The sequence below is a fragment of the Pseudophryne corroboree genome, chromosome 1 (assembly GCF_028390025.1).
Source record: "Pseudophryne corroboree isolate aPseCor3 chromosome 1, aPseCor3.hap2, whole genome shotgun sequence".
Classification (NCBI taxonomy): Eukaryota; Metazoa; Chordata; class Amphibia; order Anura; family Myobatrachidae; genus Pseudophryne; species Pseudophryne corroboree.
This window is the reverse complement of record NC_086444.1, coordinates 252,476,582-252,493,967: the sequence shown is the minus strand read 5'-3', so window position 1 is coordinate 252,493,967 and position 17,386 is coordinate 252,476,582. Positions and strand designations below refer to the sequence as shown.

General features: G+C 45.1%; 1 pseudogene; it reads left to right on the top strand.

Moving 5' to 3' along the window:
* Positions 1 to 7,074: 7,074 nt before the first annotated feature.
* Positions 7,075 to 7,193, top strand: LOC134947800 (5S ribosomal RNA; annotated as a pseudogene).
* The last annotated feature ends 10,193 nt before the right edge of the window (positions 7,194 to 17,386 follow it).

The following is a 17,386-nucleotide window of genomic DNA, read 5'->3' as shown; positions in this document are numbered from 1 at the left end:
GTAAGATAAGCGACCCTAGTGGCCGACACAAACACCTGGCCCATCTAGGAGTGGCACTGCAGTGTCACGCAGGATTGCCCTTCCAAAAAACACTCCCCAAACAGCACATGACGCAAAGAAAAAAAGAGGCGCAATGAGGTAGCTGTGTGCGTAAGATAAGCGACCCTAGTGGCCGACACAAACACCTGGCCCATCTAGGAGTGGCACTGCAGTGTCACGCAGGATGGCCCTTCCAAAAAACACTCCCCAAACAGCACATGACGCAAAGAAAAATTAAAGAAAAAAGAGGTGCAAGATGGAATTGTCCTTGGGCCCTCCCACCCACCCTTATGTTGTATAAACAGGACATGCACACTTTAACCAACCCATCATTTCAGTGACAGGGTCTGCCACACGACTGTGACTGAAATGACGGGTTGGTTTGGACCCCCACCAAAAAAGAAGCAATTAATCTCTCCTTGCACAAACTGGCTCTACAGAGGCAAGATGTCCACCTCATCATCATCCTCCGATATATCACCGTGTACATCCCCCTCCTCACAGATTATCAATTCGTCCCCACTGGAATCCACCATCTCAGCTCCCTGTGTACTTTGTGGAGGCAATTGCTGCTGGTCAATGTCTCCACGGAGGAATTGATTATAATTCATTTTAATGAACATCATCTTCTCCACATTTTATGGAAGTAACCTCGTACGCCGATTGCTGACAAGGTGAGCGGCGGCACTAAACACTCTTTCGGAGTACACACTTGTGGGAGGGCAACTTAGGTAGAATAAAGCCAGTTTGTGCAAGGGCCTCCAAATTGCCTCTTTTTCCTGCCAGTATAAGTACGGACTGTGTGACGTGCCTACTTGGATGCGGTCACTCATATAATCCTCCACCATTCTTTCAATGGGGAGAGAATCATATGCAGTGACAGTAGACGACATGTCCGTAATCGTTGTCAGGTCCTTCAGTCCGGACCAGATGTCAGCATCAGCAGTCGCTCCAGACTGCCCTGCATCACCGCCAGTGGGTGGGCTCGGAATTCTGAGCCTTTTCCTCGCACCCCCAGTTGCGGGAGAATGTGAAGGAGGAGATGTTGACAGGTCGCGTTCCGCTTGACTTGACAATTTTCTCACCAGCAGGTCTTTGAACCCCAGCAGACTTGTGTCTGCCGGAAAGAGAGATCCAAGGTAGGTTTTAAATCTAGGATCGAGCACGGTGGCCAAAATGTAGTGCTCTGATTTCAACAGATTGACCACCCGTGAATCCTTGTTAAGCGAATTAAGGGCTCCATCCACAAGTCCCACATGCCTAGCGGAATCGCTCCGTGTTAGCTCCTCCTTCAATGTCTCCAGCTTCTTCTGCAAAAGCCTGATGAGGGGAATGACCTGACTCAGGCTGGCAGTGTCTGAACTGACTTCACGTGTGGCAAGTTCAAAGGGCAGCAGAACCTTGCACAACGTTGAAATCATTCACCACTGCGCTTGAGACAGGTGCATTCCACCTCCTATATCGTGCTGAATTGTATAGGCTTGAATGGCCTTTTGCTGCTCCTCCAACCTCTGAAGCATATATAGGGTTGAATTCCACCTCGTTACCACTTCTTGCTTCAGATGATGGCAGGGCAGGTTCAGGCGTTTTTGGTGTTGCTCCAGTCTTCTGTACGTGGTGCCTGTACGCCGAAAGTGTCCCGCAATTCTTCTGGCCACCGACAGCATCTCTTGCACGCCCCTGTCGTTTTCTAAAAAATTCTGCACCACCAAATTCAAGGTATGTGCAAAACATGGGACGTGCTGGAATTTGCCCAGATTTAATGCACACACAATATTGCTGGCGTTGTCCGATGCCACAAATCCACAGGAGAGTCCAATTGGGGTAAGCCATTCCGCGATGATCTTCCTCAGTTGCCGTAAGAGGTTTTCAGCTGTGTGCGTATTCTGGAAACCGGTGATACAAAGCGTAGCCTGCCTAGGAAAGAGTTAGCGTTTGCGAGATGCTGCTACTGGTGCAGCCGCTGCTGTTCTTGCGGCGGGAGTCCATACATCTACCCAGTGGGCTGTCACAGACATATAGTCCTGACCCTGCCCTGCTCCACTTGTCCACATGTCCGTGGTTAAGTGGACATTGGGTACAACTGCATTTTTTAGGACACTGGTGAGTCTTTTTCTGACGTCCGTGTACATTCTCGGTATCGCCTGCCTAGAGAAGTGGAACCTAGATGGTATTTGGTAACGGGGGCACACTACCTCAAGAAATTGTCTAGTTCCCTGTGAACTAACGGCGGATACCGGACGCACGTCTAACACCAACATAGTTGTCAAGGCCTCAGTTATCCGCTTTGCAACAGGATGACTGCTGTGATATTTAATCTTCTTTGCAAAGGACTGTTGGACAGTCAATTGCTTACTGGAAGTAGTACAAGTGGGCTTACGACTTCCCCTCTGGGATGACCATCGACTCCCAGCAGCAACAACAGCAGCGCCAGCAGCAGTAGGCGTTACACGCAAGGATGCATCGGAGGAATCCCAGGCAGGAGAGGAATCGTCAGAATTGCCAGTGACATGGCCTGCAGGACTATTGGCATTCCTGGGGAAGGAGGAAATTGACACTGAGGGAGTTGGTGGGATGGTTTGCGTGAGCTTGGTTACAAGAGGAAGGGATTTACTGGTCAGTGGACTGCTTCCGCTGTCACCCAAAGTTTTTGAACTTGTCACTGACTTACTATGAATGCGCTGCAGGTGACGTATAAGGGAGGATGTTCCGAGGTGGTTAACGTCCTTACCCCTACTTATTACAGCTTGACAAAGGCAACACACGGCTTGACACCTGTTGTCCGCATTTCTGTTGAAATGCTTCCACACCGAAGAGCTGATTTTTTTGGTATTTTCACCAGGCATGTCAACGGCCCTATTCCTCCCACGGACAACAGGTGTCTCCCCGGGTGCCTGACTTAAACAAACCACCTCACCATCAGAATCCTCCTGGTCAATTTCCTCCCCAGCGCCAGCAACACCCATATCCTCCTCATCCTGGTGTACTTCAACACTGACATCTTCAATCTGACTATCAGGAACTGGCATGCGGGTGCTCCTTCCAGCACTTGCAGGGGGCGTGCAAATGGTGGAAGGCGCATGCTCTTCACGTCCAGTGTTGGGAAGGTCAGGCATCGCAACCGACACAATTGGACTCTCCTTGTGGATTTGGGATTTCGAAGAACGCACAGTTCTTTGCGGTGCTTTTGCCAGCTTGAGTCTTTTCATTTTTCTAGCGAGAGGCTGAGTGCTTCCATCCTCATGTGAAGCTGAACCACTAGCCATGAACATAGGCCAGGGCCTCTGCCGTTCCTTGCCACTCCGTGTGGTAAATGGCATATTGGCAAGTTTACGCTTCTCCGACAATTTTATTTTAGATTTTGGAGTCCTTTTTTTACTGATATTTGGTGTTTTGGATTTGACATGCTCTGTACTATGACATTGGGCATCGGCCTTGGCAGACGACGTTGCTGGCATTTCATCGTCTCGGCCATGACTAGTGGCAGCAGCTTCAGCACGAGGTGGAAGTGGATCTTGATCTTTCCCTAATTTTGGAACCTCAACATTTTTGTTCTCCATATTTTAATAGGCACAACTAAAAGGCACCTCAGGTAAACAATGGAGATGGATGGATACTAGTATACTTATGGATGGACGAGCGACTGCCGACACAGAGGTAGCTACAGCCGTGGACTACCGTACTGTGTCTGCTGCTAATATAGACTGGATGATAATGAGATGAAATCAATATATATATATATATAATATCACTAGTACTGCAGCCGGACAGGTATATATATTTATTATGTAATGACTGATGACGGACCTGCTGGACACTGTCAGCTCAGCAGCACCGCAGACTGCTACAGTAAGCTACTATAGTAGTATGTATAAAGAAGAAAGGAAAAAAAAAACCACGGGTAGGTGGTATACAATTATGGATGGACGAGCGACTGCCGACACAGAGGTAGCTACAGCCGTGGACTACCGTACTGTGTCTGCTGCTAATATAGACTGGATGATAATGAGATGAAATCCATATATATATATATATATAATATCACTAGTACTGCAGCCGGACAGGTATATATATTTATTATGTAATGACTGATGACGGACCTGCTGGACACTGTCAGCTCAGCAGCACCGCAGACTGCTACAGTAAGCTACTATAGTAGTATGTATAAAGAAGAAAGGAAGAAAAAAAAACCACGGGTAGGTGGTATACAATATTATATATATATTATATACAATTATATATATATATATATATATATATATATATTAAACTGGTGGTGATTATTAAACTGGTGGTCAGGTCACTGGTCACACTATCAGCAACTTGCAAGTAGTACTCCTAAGCAGACAATCACAATATATATTATACTGGTGGTCAGTGTGGTCACAATGGCAGTGTGGCACTCTGGCAGCAAAAGTGTGCACTGTACGTTATATGTACTCCTGAGTCCTGCTCTCAGACTCTAACTGCTCCCCACTGTCAGTGTCTCCCCCACAAGTCAGATATACACGTCACACTATCTATCACTTCAGCAAGTAGTAGTACTCCTCCTAATGCTCCCCAAAATTACTACTGTGTCTCTCTCTAGTAGTCTCACTCTCTTTTCTATAAACGGAGAGGACGCCAGCCACGTCCTCTCCCTATGAATCTCAATGCACGTGTGAAAATGGCGGCGACGCACGGCTCCTTATATAGAATCCGAGTCTCGCGATAGAATCCGAGCCCCGCGAGAATCCGACAGCGGGATGATGACGTTCGGGCGCGCTCGGGTTAACCGAGCAAGGCGGGAAGATCCGAGTCGCTCGGCCACGTGTAAAAAAAAATGAAGTTCGGGCGGGTTCGGATTCCGAGGAACCGAACCCGCTCATCTCTAACTGAAACCCACTTCAAAGTTCTACCCGCTGGAATCAAAGGCCCATAATGTGGGTATCTTTTATGATCTAGTAAAAAAAGATCTATGTGAAACTGAAATGGAGGTTATCAAAGAGAAAAATCTCACGAACAGAGAAACAAAGGCGATCAAGGAACTTCAGGACAACAAGAACATTGTTATAAAATCTGCTGATAAGGGGGGGGGAGTTGGTCATCATGGACCGGGAGGCATACGTTGCAGAAGCAAACAGACTTTTGGGGGATAGGACTTCCTATACCCCACTCCCGGGAGATCCAAAAGATGGTTTCATGGAGGAATTAAGAACCATACTTTTAAAAGCATTCAGGTGTGAGATTCTAACTAAAGAAGAATACCAGTACCTGCTCAACTCATACCCCACCACCCCCATTTTCTACTTCCTACCTAAGGTGCATAAATCTATGACGAATCCCCCAGGGAGACCCATTGTGGCCGGGATAAATTCCCTGACATCACATTTGTCCGAATACGTGTATGTATTTTTAAGGAAACGTGTGCTGAGTCTGCCAGCCTATTTAAAAGACACTACATATGTTCTCAACCTGATGGATTCATTTGAATGGAAAGACACCTACAGATGGATCACCATAGATGTCCAGTCGCTCTACACCTGCATAGAACATGATAAGGGTGTAGAGGCCTGCAATGGATTCTTGAGTAAAGATGCCGAGATTACAGAGGAGCACAGAACATTTTTATGTGAATTGATGAATTTTATTTTGAAACAGAATTATTTTACATTTTTAGACACTTACTTTTTACAAATATGTGGCACCGCCATGGGCACAATTTTCGCGCCCAGTTTTGCTAATCTTTTTATGGGAAATTGGGAAAATTAGTACATTTTTAAGGACCACCCGTTCCAACAAAATATTGCATTCTATAAACGTTATATAGATGACATTTTACTTGTGTGGGATGGTGACGGTGCAAGTTTTAAGGATTTTTTTATGTATTTATCTAATAATTCCATGAATCTTCAATTCACTGCAAAGGAAAGCACAGAGAAGATAGAATTTCTTGATTTGGTTTTGACACATACGGGCAATAAAGTGATTACTAAGAACTACATCAAGGAAGTGGATATGAACAGTTATGTACATTATCGAAGCAATCACAGTCAACAATGGAAGAATAACATCCCCTTTTCACAGTTCAACAGAATTGCTCGGAACTGTAAGGATATTGAGGACCTAGATCAGCAAATGCAGGTATACACTGAAAGATTCAGGGAAAAAGGTTATCCGAACCATCTCTTGGAAGAAGCAAACCTGAAGGCCAAGAAATTGGAGAGGAAACAACTTCTGAAATATAAATCCAAGGAAAAAGGAGATGACACAGTGAGGTTTGTCACCACGTACAGTAGACATGAGAACATTATTAAGAAAACACTGAAAAAACACTGGAACATCCTCCTTATGGATCCTATTTCGAAAAACTATCTCCCAAAGGATCCTTTAGTGGTATTTAGGAAGACGCAAAATCTTTAAGATCTGGTGGCACCAAGCATGCTAAGGAACCCGGAAATACGATCAAGCATGCCCAAATGCGTTGGATGTTATAAATGCGGCCGCTGCAATGTATGCCGGTACGTACACCCTATTAGGAAAACCTTCAAGAATACCAACTGATCTAAAGATTATAAGATCAAGCAGTTCATTAACTGTAATACGGTGTCAGTGATCTACATGCTGGAGTGCTCGTGTGGGATGAAGTATATAGGGAAAACGAAAAGACCTCTGAAAATCAGTATTCAGGAACATGTAAGAAACATTAAAAACAAGGTACTAACACATGCAGTACCAAAACATTTTCATGCCTGCCACAACTCGGATCCTGACGAATTAACTTTCAAGGGCATTGAGCTAGTCTCACTGGGCGAGAGAGGTGGTGATCTCTCTAACCTTTTATCGAAAAGGGAAATGTATTGAATCTTTGAACTCAACACCTTGCACCCTGACGGCTTCAACGAGGGCTATGAAATAGCCCCCTTTTTGTGACGTAAGCTGACCACATCTTCTTCTTCCTACTTGGGCAACCTGTCTCTTCTCTGTTGTCATTCCCACTAGGGTCACCTCCCCAACCACGTCATTGTATTATGATACCTCTAAAAACCACGCCAATGCTACAGCCATACCGCACTGGAGATGCCCAACTCCGTTCGATCTTGGAAGCCAAGCAGTGCTGGGCCCAGTTAGTACATAGATGGGGAACCATCATGGAAGACTGGGTGCTGTAATTTCTTGAGCAAGGGATATGAGGATATTGTATTAATTAATATATACCCTCTCTCACCTTCCCACGGGAACTTCTGTGTTTCCAAGAGGTGCAAATATGCTTTAATACACATTAATTCTGTTGACACCTGAATATCGTTCATCACGAAGTAATATGTCTGTTGCTGTAATACCACCTCCGTGTGTGAATGACTATATTCACATTCACCTCCATATCCATGCGTAGTTGCATGCATAGAAGTTTTAATACTGTAAACAATCAGCACAATTAGGCCCCTTAACTAATCCTCCACATATAAAATCCTGTAATGTTTGACCCAATCCTGTCCCTAATGCTGTAATTCTAACTACCAGTTAGGCATCTAATTGTATGCGCTGTTTAAATATTCTTATACCTGGGACAAGGTTACAAATAGAACTTAGTAGAAACATGAGATATTTGTATAAATAATACTCCTAAATCACATTTTTCTCTCTTTATTCTCGGTTATGAGCATATTTCTATTATGAACTGTCACATCAAAAATGGCCGCCGCGACCACATGACTATACAAATAGATGCCTGGGAGAATACACTCCAAGAACATGGCCGCCGCTACTTTGTGGACGTTTTTAACCTCTGATATCGGATGGGAGAACAGGCGCATGCGCAGCTGATGTCGGACACAAACATTCTACAACCCGCACCCAGCGCATGCGCAGTGGAGAATGCCGGACTCCGGAAGTGGGGCGGACGTGACGTCACCCACGATCCGGACAGGAAGTCCGTGATCATGAACTTCAACAGTGTTATTTACAAATTTAAACACATGAAAACAGTTTTTCACAAAGCGGTTTTGCACAGCATAATGATATTATGCTGTAAGGTTATTGTCACTCTGTTTTGATATGTGTACACAGTTTCTGAAGTTTGGTATCTGTTAATTGACAGGAAGTGATGTAGCTATCACTTCCTCATTAACACAGGTATATATAGATGAGCTGTCCCAGTTACCTATCACCCCTTGATGAAGTCCAGATAGGACGAAACGCTTTGGGTGTTATGATACATACCTTTTCAAAAGCTAAGAACCTTATTTATACACATTTTTTATGCTGATCTTATTTCCAATTTTTTATTGTTAGGACAATTTTCCTCCTGTCTTATATAAGTTTGTACTATCAATTTTATACTAACTTATATTTTGTATGTAGTTCTAGTGATTTCTTATTAATTTTTGGCTCCTTGCATAGGGCCATTGTTTTATTTACTTTTGTATTGGTGCTAATTATATTTTATTAAATTTTTATTACTTTTAATTTGAGTCTCCTCCAAGTTGTAAGACACCATTGGTCGCTTAAAATCACCTTATCCTCTTTTTCTTTTACACTGTACATGAAGCACTTTACCAATGGTTCTCTCTTTAAGGTGTAGCTGACGCCCGAATATATTAAAGGGAGTGTCTAAACAAGGAGACCATTTGATTGCTCATTCATAATATCCTGGTCTCCCCTCTAGTACAAGTTTGGTATCGCGGTTAAGCGCCGATAAGCTTTCCCCCATCACATATATATGTATATATATATATATATATATATATATATATATATATCAAAAAGTGGGTGGCACTCATGGAGGACTGGAACAGCAATGATAAAGACAGACTATGCTCCTCAGATGCGGTAACGTTTCAGTTATATTTTAACTTTCATCAGACCAACAGTACATTGACAATTACATACCTTTATACCTCCATATAAAGGTATGTAATTGTCAATGTACTGTTGGACTGCCGAAAGTTTAAATATAACTGAAACGTTACTGCACCTGAGGAGCATAGTCTCTGTCTTTATCATTTCTGTTCCAGTCCTCGGTGAATGCCACCCACTTTTTGAGATATTTCATTGCGTGCAGCAAGGGAAGGCACTGGGGCAATCGTGCAGGTGACATTGAGTGCCGGTCATACACAGAGATATATATATATATATATATATATATATATATACACACACACACACACACACACACACACACACGGTTGCTAGAAAATACACTTTTAACATTTTATATAAATCAAAGTATTATTGATATAGTCAAAAAACTTACATGGATATGTAATATATCTCTGTAAGTTTCTATGACTAACTTGCTAATGTTCTATGTGTGAGCCTTTTGTAACACGACATATATCAATACGGTAATACAATTAATTCAAAACACACTGGAGCATATCTTTGTCAACAATGACAACAGTTGCTTTGATGCATTGCTTCAAATCATTTACACTTACAGGAAGAGGAGGAATAAACACTCTGTCTTTGATATATATCCACAAGAAAAAATGACAGGGCCTTAGTTCCAGACTACTATGTGGCCAACGTGTCGGTGCCATGTTCTGGTCTGTTGAGCGGCCAGTCCAATGTCTAGGCAGATGTTGATCTAGAAAATTTCTAAATTCTGTGGGGTTATATCAAAGACAGAGTGTTTGTTCCATCATTCCTGTAAGTGTAAACAATCTGAAGCAACACATCACAGCAGTTGTTGCTATTGTTGACTACATGCTCCAGTGTGTTTGCAGTTAATTGGATTATTGTATTGATATCTGTCGTGTGACAAAAGGCTCACACACAGAACATTTGTAACATAGGAAGTCATTCCGAGATGATCGCTAGCTGCATTCGGTCGCTGTGCAGCGATGAGGCCAAAAAACGGCACTTCTGCGCATGCGGCGCAATGCGCACGCGCGTTGTACTATAACAGCGAACAATGTCGTTTCACACAGGGTCTAGCAAAGCTTTTCAGTCGCACTGCTGACCGCAGAGTGATTGACAGGAAGAGGGCGTTTCTGGGTGTCAACTGACCGTTTTCAGGGAGTGTTTGAAAAAACGCAGGCGTGCCAGGAAAAATCTATATATTGGTAGATGCTCAATTAGCTTAGTGATATCATTCAGGTGCTCGAAAGGGAGGGGTATTTCTAAGCAAGAAAAAAAGACATTTGTTTCCCCCAGCACCCTGAATGATAATGGAATTTATATCTGGTTACGGTTATCATTCAGGGTGCTGGGGGGAAACAAATGTCTTTTTTTCGTGCCAGGAAAAATGCAGGCATGGCTGGGCGAACACAGGGCGTGTTTGCGACGTCAAAACAGGAACTGAACAGTCTGAAGTGATCGCAAGCGCTGAGTAGGTCTGAAGCTACTCTGAAACTGCACAAAATAATTTTGTAGCCACGATTCGACCCATTTGTTCGCACTTCTCGGAATGACCCCCATAGTCATAGAAAACACATATACTACATACCTATGTAAGTATTTTGACTATATCAATACTTTACTTTTATAAAACGTTGAAAGTGTCTATATCTATTATAGTAACCCTGTATATATATTGTGGCCATTGGCGTTTCTATAATGGGTGCAAAGGGTGCAGTGCACATGGGCCCCTGGGTCCAGAGGGGGCCCACACCGCACCCATTGCACCCATTTTAATACTTACCTTTCCGGAGTCCAGCACCGGGAGCTGTGATTATGCCGGAAATCGCAGCCAAAATGGCCACCGCGCATGCGTGGTAGCCAAATTGGTCTCCGGATCATGGCGGACTCCATGTTTCCGCAGACCTGCGCATGTGCAGTAGACTCCGGCACAATGCTGGAGTCTACAGCGCCGTGCAGAGGAGGGGGCCAAACCGGAGCTGCACATGGGCCCCCACCTCTGTAGAAACGCCCCTGATTGTGGCAGTGTCATCAAAGATGGCACTGATGAGCAGCTGATTAAGTGTGGTACTGGAGGGATCCACCCACACAGAGAAGAAAACGCGTGTGTGACCACACATAGAGGCTGCCCTGAGGAGTTAAACAGTCCATGTGGGATTGTGCAGTTAGAGCCCAGTGTGGCTGCAGGCAGGTAGTAGGCTATGAAGTTGGCAATCCTACCTGCAGGAGACAAGGAGAACCCTATACCTCTGAGACTACCTCCAAGAAGAAGGCAAGACTTTGAGACTTTGCATGCAGACTAGCTGTCCGGTATAGTAAGGGTTCAAGCAGTTAATTAGTGCTGTGCATTGGGGATAGGCTGTTTTGTTTCATTTATTCTGACAACAGTAAAGCATTAGTTTCATTTATCTAAACCTGCATATGGACACTTATTAAGCATCTAGATTACCACAGATTGCCACTATATTATATATATTCATCCAGCAACTAATTAGTAGCACACCAGTCCAGGGCTTGGTACAATTAGTTGCCTGCAGCTAGTTTTTTTGCAACGCAAAGATAACTAACACATAAAGATAAACCCACCCTGTCCAACTGTAACTAAACAAAATGATTGCCTCTCTCAAAACAATAGTAGTATTTGTACATTACTTACAGCCAGTAAACACAGTATTTTACAGTATTATTACCTGCTCCCCAGATTGTGAGATACTGTACTGAGACTAGCAACTGACACACCATATATCAACCATTTAGCTTCTGTCAACCAGACGCAAGTTAGGAAATTGAGGCACACACCACTCCTATTTACAACTCAGTTTTAATCTGGGATTTGTGATGCCACTCAGAACATAAAGTAAGAACTAACCTATTTCCAACATTTCAGTGTCTTTATGGTATAACACTCTCACCAGGGGCAATAAACAAGTGAACAACTCATCATTAATACACATTGTCAAACCACATGCCCTGCCAGATGTTACACCTCTGCAGAAGGTTTCCGGCCAATGGCATCAGTAAGACCTGTCACCATGGAAATAACATAAACAAAAACTGCAGGTAAAGACAGCTGTACTAAATACATAAATGCCATGAAGAATTATGATGCTCTGAGGGCTACTAAATCTCTTATTCATTCCCTCATGCTTTGATAATTATTTGCTTCTCATCCCTCTTCAGCCTATTCTAAACTCTGCTGCCCACCTAATTTTCCACTCTCTTGTCTCTCTATCTCAGATGCCTTCTCTGCAAGTCGCTCCATTGGCTCCCTATAGCACTCATAGGGCCTTATTCAAGGTTGATTGCAAAACACATTTTCCTTTAATGGACAAAACCATGTGCACTGCAGGGGGGGCAGATATAACATGTACAGAGAGTTAAGATTTGGGTTATATTGTTTCTGTGCAGGGTAAATACTGGCTGCTTTAATTTTACACTGCAATTTAGATTTAAGTTTGAACACATCCCACCCAAATCTATCTCTGTATTAGGTCTGCCCAACCTGCAGTGCACATGGTTTCGCCCATTAAAGGAAAATGTTGTTTTGCAATCAACATTGAATTAGGCACATAATTAAATTCAAACTCTCCTCTCATCTTCAGATATGTTCTCATACATCATTGCTGCAGTCATTCCAACCAGCCCTTCTCGGCGCGCCAGGTCCTGTGAGACTCTTCTTGCACCGGGAGTCTTTTTTGCCAAAATTACATCTTAGTTGCAACATGTGACTAGGATGTACCAGGAGACTGTGCGGATTCATTTGGTATGCTACACTTGTAAATTTGTGTGCAAGTGAGTCCCTGGGGTATATTTACTAAAAGTAGATTTTAATATGTTAAATGACGTCTTCCATTTGTCTCCCTCCTTTATACGTATAACATTATTTGCACTCCAGATCAGGGCTGCCATCAGAAATTGTGGGGCCCAGGACTGGCAAAATAGGCAGGGCCCCTCCCCTCTCCACGAATGTCATACATTGTGATGTTACATATGGGTGTTAGGGTCTCCTGCCCTGTGCTGCCACGTCGTCATGGCAACCGGGAGACAAGTGCTAGCGGAGTAACCTGAGCGCAGCTGATACTCCGGTTCGGGTCTTTTGCTGTGCAGTGGTTACAGGCTCTGTGCACGGCAGGGGATCCGGTGCTGGTTTTTGTGCTCACAGTCTGTGAGGTCTGAGTGGGGCGTGGACAGCACCTGCGTTATAAGGCCTCTTCTCAGGTTAAGCAGATGCTGCTGAATCTTTGTTGGTTAGTCAGTTCCTGAAAGCTAGCTAGTACTGTGTAGCTTTGTATTTGTTGTTGCTTACTGCAAATAGGCCTTGGGGTTTGGTACTACACTCTGCCAATCCAGACCTAGCAGTAAGACTGGAGTCAGTCGTTTAACTTGCTGGGGTTCTTTTGCTACTCTGTGAACTTAGCAAGTTTGCGGCTGTATTCTCAGACTTGCCTGCCTAAATCCTTTCTCACTGTGCAAGGTGTTCAGGTGTCAGTTTAGTGGCAGTAAGCTGAACCTGTGCACTGCAAGTGAGGATTAGGATTGTGGAGACTCTCCTTGTGTCTATCATTCCATCTCTGACCAAGGAGTTTACTGCCACACCCGTTGGTAACCCTTTAGGGTTTTGCTGTTGCCCTTAGCAACAGCATTTCGGGTTCTTTACGTATTAAAACACAACATCTTGCTTTTTCCATCTGAGCATTCCTAATACTAGGGAGACACCCAGTTTCTTAGCCTCTGGGCTTCTCTGTTCACTTTGTGTTTATTTTGTTACCCTATCACCTTCTGTGTACGTAATGTCATATTCCCCAGTCTGTCTGTGAGTTCATTTGTTTTGCATCCCTATCCGTTCAGACACCAGTACATTCCTGCAGGCACTGGTGTGCATAACAGTTCAGACACCAGTACATTTCTGCAGGCACTGGTGTGCATAACAGTTCAGACACCAGTACATTCCTGCAGGCACTGGTGTGCATAACATATTCAGCAGCCCAATACTCCTGTTGAAATTTTGTGGGAATATGGAGCATACCCCTCAAAATACGTTGCAACAGGTGGTCGATCAGGTGCAGGTCCTGACTCGACAATTTAATGATTTATCCATTAAAATGCACACCTCCCAGGCCGCTGGCGGAGCTCCCGTAGCAGCAGCACCTTCAGGGGTTAAGGAGCCGAAAGTAATTCTCCTGGATCGTTTTTCTGGAGATCGCTCGCAGTTCTTTTGTTTCAAGGAGAGCTGCAAGCTATACTTCCGGCTTAGGCCTCAGTCTTCTAGGTCGGAGATTCAGCGGGTGGGCATAGTGATTTCCTTGCTACAAGGAGACCCACAGGTCTGGGCATATGGGTTGCAGCCTGACTGTCCGTCGCTTAAAAGTGTTGATGCTTTTTTTACGGCACTGGGCATGTTGTATGATGACCCTGACAAGACGGCCTCAGCCGAGGCTCAGATTTCGATCCTTAAGCAAGGGCGAAGGCCAGTTGAGGTTTACTGTACGGAGTTTCGGAGGTTGGCCCATGATACCCAGTGGAATGACCCAGCCCTAAGACACCAGTACCGAAGAGGTCTTTCTAACCAGATAAAAGACCAACTGGTACAATATCCCTTGCCTGATAGCTTGGATCAGCTCATGCAGTTATCCATCCGGGTGGATAGACGGCTGAGAGAGCGTAGGCTTGAAAGGGAGACCGAGGTTTCCTTCTTTCCCAAGGGAACCTCAGACTCTGAGGAATTTTCCGAGGAGCCTATGCAGATTGGGGCTACCCGCCTCTCCTCGCGTGAGAAGACGCGGAGGAGACAGCAGTGGTTGTGTTTGTACTGTGGGAATAAAGGTCATGTGGTAGTATCATGCCCAGAAAAGCCGGAAAACTTCAGGGCCTGAGGGTGATGGGAAATATCCTGTCAGGCCAAAAGTCAGAATTTCCCAAGAAGACTTTTATCATACCGGTGACCTTGAAGATCCTCGGTCAAACTGTCAAGACTGAGGCCTTTGTGGACAGTGGGGCCGACGGGGTTTTTATGGACTGCCAATTCGCCCTGAAACACTCTGTTCCCTTAGTACCCTTGGCATTGGAAATTGAGATTTGTGGGTTAAACGGGGAACCATTATCCCAAGGTAAAATTACCTCTTGCACTAGCCAGATTTCTTTGTTTATTGGAGCCACACACTCTGAAAAATTGTCCTTTTATGTGACTGTCTGTACTTTTGCCCCATTGGTGTTGGGGTTACCCTGGTTAAGGGCCCACAATCCTCAATTTGACTGGGTCTCTGGGGAGATTCTTAGTTGGGGTACTGATTGTTTCAGGAGTTGCTTGAGCCTTCCAATCAGGCTCTCGCAGCTAAGTTTGCCAGGATTGCCAGGGAGTTATGCAGATTTTGCGGACGTGTTCTCCAAAAAAGTTGCAGAGGTACTACCTCCCCATCGCCCCTATGACTGTGCCATTGATTTGTTGCCGAATGCTAAGCTTCCCAAGAGCAGGTTGTACTCCCTGTCACGTCCTGAGACTCAGGCTATGGCAGAGTACATTCAGGAGAACTTGGCTAAGGGATTTATCAGACCTTCACAGTCTCCAGTTGGGTCGGGGTTCTTCTTCGTGGGTGAAAAGGACGGTTCGTTGCGACCCTGCATCGACTTCAGGGAATTGAACCGTATCACGATTAAAAACTCATACCCACTGCCTCTCATTTCGGTCTTGTTTGACCAGCTTCGTACTGCCACCATTTTTTCTAAGATTGACCTACGCGGGGCGTACAATCTAATCCGAATAAGAGAGGGGGATGAATGGAAGACTGCCTTTAATACCCACTCAGGGCATTATGAATATTTGGTGATGCCTTTTGGGCTCTGTAATGCCCCGGCAGTCTTCCAGGATTTCATGAACGATGTACTCAGGGAATATTTGGATAGATTCTTAGTTGTATACTTAGATGACATCCTAATCTTCTCCCATTCCCTGGAGGAACATCGGAAGCATGTACGCTTAGTCCTCCAGAAACTCAGAGACCACCGGCTTGGGGCGAAGCTGGAGAAGTGCGAATTTGAAGTTCAGCAAATCGCATTTCTAGGATATATTATCTCCCCAGAAGGTTTCCAAATGGAGGGTTCCAAGGTACAGGCAGTCCTGGATTGGGTGCAGCCCACTAGTTTGAAGGCGTTTCAGCGTTTCCTGGGCTTTGCGAATTTTTATAGACGATTTATCGCTGGATTTTCGTCTATAGTGGCGCCCTTGGTGGCACTCACTAAGAAAGGGGCGGATGTTGCTCACTGGTCTTGTGAGGCTAAAGCGGCTTTTGCCCGTCTCAAAAGGGCATTTGTCTCGGCCAAGGTGCTGCGACACCCAGATCCAGAGCGTCCTTTTGTGGTGGAGGTGGATGCCTCTGAGATGGGTATTGGGGCAGTGCTCTCTCAGATGGGAGTGTCTGATAATCGCCTTCATCCCTGTGCTTACTTTTCCCGTAAATTTTCGCCTGCCGAGATGAATTATGACGTGGGTAACCGGGAATTGTTGGCTATTAAGGATGCACTCGAGGAGTGGAGACACTGGCTTGAGGGGGCTAAGTTTGTGGTCTCAATTCTCACCGACCATAAGAATCTGGCATATTTAGAGTCAGCGAAGCTTCTCAATGCCAGGCAGGCACGATGGGCTTTGTTTTTTGCTCGCTTTAATTTTTTGATAACATATCGCCCTGGGTCAAAAAACATCAAGGCTGATGCGCTCTCGCAGAGTTTTGCTCCAATCCAGGAGACCACCGAGGAGCCGTTGCCCATTGTGTCCCCATCATGTATGAAAGTGGGCATTACCCAGGACCTCTTGTCATTAGTCCTTAGAGCACAGGAGCAGGCTCCTCCAGACCTTCCGGTAAGTCTTTTGTTTGTGCCTCCTAGGTTAAGACAGCGAGTGTTCCTGGAATTCCATGCCAAGAAGTCGGCAGGTCACCCGGGTATTGCCAGAACTCGGGAGTTGCTATCTAGGGCGGTGTGGTGGCCCTCGGTGGCTAAGGATGTGGATCAGTGGGTTCGGGCATGTGACATCTGTGCCCGAAATAAGACTCCTAGAGGGGTTCCTGTTGGCCCATTACATCCACTCTCTATTCCATCTAAGCCATGGACCCACATTTCAATGGATTTTGTGGTGGACTTGCCCAAATCCTCGGGGATGACAGCCATCTGGGTTGTCGTTGACAGGTTTTCGAAGATGGCGCACTTCGTTCCACTGGTTGGGCTGCCATCGGCCAGACGCCTGTCTGAATTATTTATGCTGCATGTTGTGTGTCTCCACGGGTTGCCACTTGATGTGGTCTCTGACCGCGGATCCCAGTTTGTGGTCAAATTCTGGAGGGCATTTTGTTCCGATCTCCAGATTTCTGTCAGCTTGTCGTCAGGCTACCATCCGCAGTCTAATGGGCAGACTGAAAGGGTGAACCAGTCCTTGGAGCAGTTCCTCAGGTGTTATGTCTCCAAGTGTCAGACTGACTGGGTTGCTCATCTGTCCATGGCGGAGTTTGCCTATAAC